Below are 7,023 nucleotides of genomic sequence, written 5' to 3' on the forward strand. Positions count from 1 at the left end.
TAAGAACACTTATTGCAGAAAAAAGGGACTCTATTTGTAGAAAGTTTGTCCTCTGACGAAAAGAGACTTCTGTAGTGGCATTTTGTTAAAGAATGAGGCTACCGTAATTTATGTTTTTACCATGAAAAAGTGTTTTTGACAAGATATGAAAGTTTACAGAAAGTACGATATGCTGTGACTCTTACCACCAGCATAAAGCATCATGCAAAAGTGAGCACTACATTTTAAATTCTTAAATTTTTCCTGGTTTATAAAGTTTGGTCTTGTTGAACAATGCATTTTTCTTTGACTGTCTTGGAGTTATTTGATGTTCACAAAGACTTACCAGTAGTTTTTTGTCATTCAGGTCACCTGAGGTTGGTAAATGAAATCAAGGCAACAAGTTTGAAAGTGGAGCCTGGACAGAAAACTTGCATGAACTGTAATAATATGTTGTTGCAGAAGGTGGACAAGTGTACAAATCGTCCCAAATTGGTTACAAGTGATGAAGAATTTGTTATGAACCAACGGTACCCGGTCATTTGGTCGACAGGATGTTTGGTTGACAGACATTTGGTCGACAAGACATTTGGTCGACAGGACGTTAGGTCAACAGAACGATTCATTTTAGGGTTAGTTAACTAACCTTAACCCAAACTCTAAACCTAACCTAAATGTCCTGTCGACCAAATGTTTTGTCAACCAAATGTCCTGTCGACCGAACCACTGGCTACGCTGGCTGGCGAACCACGAACCGCTGGCTACAGACATTACATTCAAGTTTTGGAGCTCTTGGTTGTTCTCAGACTATAATACGTGTAGCTGAAGAAAGAAGAACTGCATATGAAAAACGTCAAGTGAAAGATACCAGTATTCGTTTGGCCATAAAAGGTAAAAAGTTTGGATGTACCCTTCTCAAATTTATCAGAATCCGAAAATGATGAGTGCGACAAATGCAAAGAATGGGAGGTACTTAAACTGCTTATTATACAAAAATGCACGACTGCTCTCTGAAGAGAGAATATTAAACTAGGTATGGTCGGTACCTTAGCTCCTAAAACTTGGAGTGTGCGTCGGACTGCTAAGGAATTCGATATCACTAGATGGGTGGCTACAGAAGCTAAAAAAATGAGAGAGGAAAAAAAGGAATTCTTCAGAACCCAAAGTGAAAAAAGGGCATGGGCTTTTGAAAGAACTTGTTAGCCATGTTATTAGCTTTTACCAATCGGATGATTTATTCAAGAATGTGCCCTGGGAAAAAAGATTTTGTATCAGTAAAAATGAATGGAGAAAAGATACAAATGCAAAAGAGGCTTCTTCTCATGAACCTAAGGGAATTGCATGTAGCTTTTAAGCACCACACAAATGAACAAATTGGTTTCTCCAAGTTTTGTGAACTTCGGCCAAAGTGGTGTCTACCAGTGAGCAGTGCAGCTATGCATTCTGTTTCTGTGTGAGAGTCACATCAAAATGCTAAATTACTCATTCAAGCTATTCCAATTCAAGAAAATTACAAGGAGTTATTGCAACACTTGGTCTGCAGCACAAATGAAAGAGAATGCATGGATTGCATGATCCATCTTTGTGACCCATGCCCAGGAAAGGAAAGACTGCAAGCTTACTTAAGCGATATATTTGAAAAAAATGACTTAGATGTTGATGATGGTCATTTATTACAAACAATGGGTGCACACTGACAGGACAACAACATTTGTGTCGATGCAAAATTCAGTCCAGGAATTTATAGAAATAGTGTGTTTATTATTTGATCATTTGCAACAACATCATTTCATTATGAAAGCACAGGCATCTTTTCTGAGATCACTAAAGGAAGACCTTGCACCTGCTACAGTAATTGTTCTCTTGCACTTTTCAGAAAACTATAGTTTTATTGTCCAAGATGCTGTGCAATATCATCACTGGGATAACAGCCAAGCAACCCTTCATCCATTTGTGGTTTACTACAAAGATGCACAGAAACTAAAGTGCCTCAGTCTGTCCGTAATTTCAGATTGCCTTAAGCATGACACAACTGCAGTTCATTGTTTTCTATCACGCTTGTTACCTCATCTAAAACAGTTTATCCCGAATCTGCACAAAGTAATCTATTTTAGCGATGGTGCAGCTTCACAATATAAAAATTATAAGAACTTCACCAACCTGTGCTATCACAAACATGACTTTGGCATTTCTGCTGAATGACACTTTTTTGCCACTTCGCATGGGAAAAGCCCATGTGACGGAATTGGAGGCACTGTCAAGCGTCTTACAGCACATGCAAGTCTTCAGGCCCCCAATGCAAACCATATTTTGACACCATTGCATTTGTTTGAATGGGCAACAACAAACATCAAAAACATTCGATTCTTCTTCATTAGTGCAGACGATGTTAAAAAAAAAGGAGGAGGGTATGAATTGGAGAGACGTTATGCCTCGACAAAAACTATTAGGGGAACACGTTCACACCATTGCTTTATTCCAATTTCTATCAATATAGTATGAATGAAAAGAATGTCACAAGATTCAATATTCACTGACATCAATGCAGAACAAATCTGTGATGCAAAACATTTGGATGAAGAACGCTTGCTTTCAGATCAATCAAAAATCTCAACTCTGTTCCAACCAGGAAAATATATTGCCTGTATCTATGATGATGATTGGTTCATTGGAAATATTATTGAACGTTCAGATAAACATGGTGATGTTTTCATAAAATTCATGAAGCATGTAACTGTAAACAATATCTTGATGTGGCCGCCAGACCAAAGAGAGATGCCTTGTTGGGTGCCATTCCAACATATCGTTTGTTGTGTTGGTGTACCGTCCAGAAACCTACGGATTCAGTGCTCAAAAATACAAACTTAACCAAAAAGATTATGAAAATGTTCTGACACTACTTCCACAGTTTCTTAGACAATATATAGATGATATTCAAACACAACTGAGCTGATTTGAGCTGTGCATTTTACATAATACAGAATTATAGTGCAAACTGAAAACAATTTAATTTTTGAATACAACTTGATCATTTTCCTACAATTTTATCTCCACATCATAGCTTGTTAATTGCAGGTGGGTACTTTTTCATGGGTGAGAAGAGGTGAAAGCATCATTTTGAACATAAATTAATGGTCAACGGTGTCAGCATTCCAATGTTTATGATCATAGTACCTACTTATTTTCACTGTTTTCATGATAAATCATTGTCGAATCTTCTCTGACCTACATTATGGACTGAGATTATTTGCCAAAAATGAACAAAATGTTACATTTTAAAGACATAAAATTTATAGCAAAGGAGTTTGATAATGCTATGTAACACAATTTCTGTTTAGCTACACTTTTTAATGCCCTTTTATGTATTTTTGGGTGCTGAGTTCAAAAATCCAGTTAGTTTTTTTGTGTCATTGTTACTTTTTGAGATATTCAAATTTTTTGTTACATTTGATGCAGCTGTAGGGTCATTTCGTTATAATACACACAAAATTTTCAAATTTTGGCACAACCTAATTGTTTTTATTGATTTAAAACATGCTTCTCACTTTTCTTCAAAGAATGGCGCAAATTTGATAAAAATCAGACAAGCGATTCTCGAGTTATAAGTAAAGTAACCATTGGCCACTAGGTGGCTACATAGATAAAAGGCAATAGAAAAACGGCAATATCTCAAGAACCGCTTAACTTATTTGGATAATTTTTAGCTATACCCCCATGTTTTCTGGGGTGGGCTATCTGTTTATGAACACTAAAACAAGTTTTGGCTACTACTTTTTGATTTAAAAAAATAAATTGACCTCTTGTCGTTACGCACCAATAAAGCCATGATGCGTAACTTAAAAAAAAAAATTAATTAGGTAGAGGAAAGATTGAGGAAAAGTTTGGGAAAAACAGTTTAGTGCTAAAGTCCCAACTTTTTGCCCAAATCAACTTTCACTACTTTTTAATGTGATTTGGGCAAAAAGTTGGACCTTTAGCACTACACTGTTTTGTCAAACTTTTCCTCAATCTTTCCTCTACCTAATTAAAAAAGTTTTTTTTTTAAAGCTCCTTTTTTGTTTCATTCTTTTTTCACTTGAGTATTGTGTTTATCTGGGGCAAACAAATATTTCACTCTCCATGTTTATCATGTAAAAGTAGCCTAATCATCATTATGAATTTGCGGCTTTCTTCAAACTCTTGCAACTGCAAAGGACATAACTGTTTCAGAACCTTTTCAGCCATCTTTTAAGATTAGCTTGACAACTTCCGCAGTCCATGTTGTGGTCATGACTAATTCTGATCACAAATGTCCATCCGAAAATACAGACTCTATACTGTATATGTTGTCCAATTGGCCATCTTTTTCCTTTCACAATTATTATATGCGGTGTGTTCACTGGTGATGTTATATCCACATAGCTTACATAACAAAAGCAATCCGGTAAATTTTTGCACTGTCTAATAGACATATTGATTTCCACTACCGGTATTCAAAAGATGAACTGATTTAAGATTTACACAGGCTTTGACTCTACACTAAATATAATTACTTAGTGTACTTTTCGGTGTAAACACTAAACACGACATTCTAATGTGACTATTACGAACTTAACAGGCTGAGATAAAATATAGGCTATAGGCCTACTGAGATAAGAAATAAAAGCTCTTTAGTACATGCGAGATTTCACTCTCCTAATCCCTATTCCCTTCCTCAAGGAAATAGGATGCCAATTTGCAACATGATAATGCAGACATTCACATATCAAAGCAAGTAGCAACCATAACCGTATAAAAAACCTACAGTTTACGGAAAATCATAAAAAGCGGAAATCATCTCGAAAACAATTGATGGTACAAAAACAAACTGATAGCATTTTTGGAATCAGTGCTGGAAAATCATACAGACACACTTAAAAAATGGAGCCAAATAAAAAAAAAATTGAATTTTGTTAGGTAGTGAAACCTGCAGTTTACGGAAATCACAAAAAACGGAAATCATCGTATCTCAAAAACGATCGATGATAGAAAAAAAACTGATAGTATTTTTGGACTCAGCGCTTGAAAATCATACAGATACACTTAAAAAATGTAGCCAAACAAATTTTTTTTTAAATTTTGTTACGTAGTGAATCAAAGATTTTGTTTCATGAAATGAAAGAGTAAATGTATGTGTTTGTCTGATATAAATTTCAGCATGAACGTGAAATGCCCACGCGTTCATTTGGGTTTCTAAACATACGGGTAAAAAAGGGCCATTTCTGCCTGATAAGGATTCAAACCCCCATAAGATCTCTGTTAATGGCACCACAACTCCCAAATTCAAGTTGGTAGAAGAAAAGTTTGCAAATATTACAAATAATCAGGTTGTAGAGAAATATTTTGACTGGTTTAGGCTTTAGGTGGTAGAAGCACTTGAAAATTGAAAAACAAACACTTATACGGGCAAAAAACAGGATTTTGATGACCCACCTAACACTTATGAATCAAATGTTGTTTTTTACTATTGAATTGTGTAGTAGCCTATACTATAGTTCATAATGAACTAGCACAGCAATTTTTAGTCTTCTACCACAATTACAATAAAAGTTATGGGGCTCTGAAATTGCTATTTGCTTCCCCCCCCCCCAAGTCAAAAACGAGGGTAGCGCCCAAAATTGAAATGGCCGCCATGGTAAAACCGTTAAAGATATTGATCTAAAACTTAGGATTCTTTCGTTTGGTAACCTAAGGCATAGTGTGACAACTTTTCAGCAAAATCTGAGAGGTACCATATACAAGATATCTTCATATTAGCTGTTTTGATATGGAACGACCCTATTAAATCATGTTTTATTAGGAATTATTTTGAGCTAAACTAGGTGATTCCTAAGCCAGCATGAAAAACCCACATACAACAAGATAAATAATAATAATGTTAGTTTTTATATAGCGCTGTATCCATCGCAGAATGCGTTGCTCTACAGCGCTTTACAAAGCAGACAGTGTCAATGCAGCCGTATAGAGGCGCAACTGAGTACATTATTACCCGAATCCATTCCATTGCTCAGTGCCAAGCAGAAATTAGATTCAGTACCATTTTTTAAAAAGTCTTTGGTATGACCCGACAAGGTATCGAACCCATGCCTACCGCTTCAGAGGCGAGCGCACTAACCACTAAGCCACCGAGCCAGTTGAGAGTTTAAAAGAGCATGCAAATAATTACACCATCTCTGCTGTAATTGTAATTAAATCTCGTTCATCTACTATTAGGTTCGAGATTGAATTGTATTATAATCATCTAATGAAACTATACACATGTTTATGAAACTTTACAAAACGTTCAAACTGGGCAAAATCTTCATGCTGAACAGGACCATAAACATGTAAAGATCTTTATGATATGTTTTGTCGAAGTTTAGACTAATTTTCATCCTTAATTGCTGAGTGTTGAAGAATGTTTGTGACAGAGATTGTTTCATAAAAAGATTAAGCTTCATAGGCTAGGCTTGTATAATGTATTGTATGTATATACATATAACATGTAGCTTGAAAACTCTTCTAAGTATGGCTGTCACTGCAAAGCAGTTATTAACTTTGTTTTTCTTTGTTCAATAACGTCAGTGTATTTTTTGTGGCATGCTATCGCATATTAAATTCCACTTAAATTCCACTTCTGGATTTTGTTGGATAACACTCAGGAAATGCTGTTTGTTTAGTTTACAATAGCCTATGTTTCCTGTGCAATACACATTGGCTTCCACATGAACCATTACTGTGAGGGATACTTTATTTTTCATTCTTGCAAGTTGCAACTATCCATTGGTTTGTGCTAATGTTCATACTATTTTCAATGTAAATAAAAAGTATTTCAGCATTCACATACAGGTGCAATCATGCATATTAGATGTACTGTACAGCAAATGTTTTGGAAGCATATCAGTTATTTATATTAAAAGTTTTAACATTAACTGTAAAAACTGGAAAGTGGTGACATAATTAATGTTCAATTTAAGCAGTCATAAAAATTATCTTCTAATGTGAAATATATAAATAATGTAGATATTTATATTGACAAAATGACAG

This window comes from Aplidium turbinatum, chromosome 10, assembly GCF_918807975.1.
Source record: "Aplidium turbinatum chromosome 10, kaAplTurb1.1, whole genome shotgun sequence".
In the NCBI taxonomy this organism is placed as follows: Eukaryota; Metazoa; Chordata; class Ascidiacea; order Aplousobranchia; family Polyclinidae; genus Aplidium; species Aplidium turbinatum.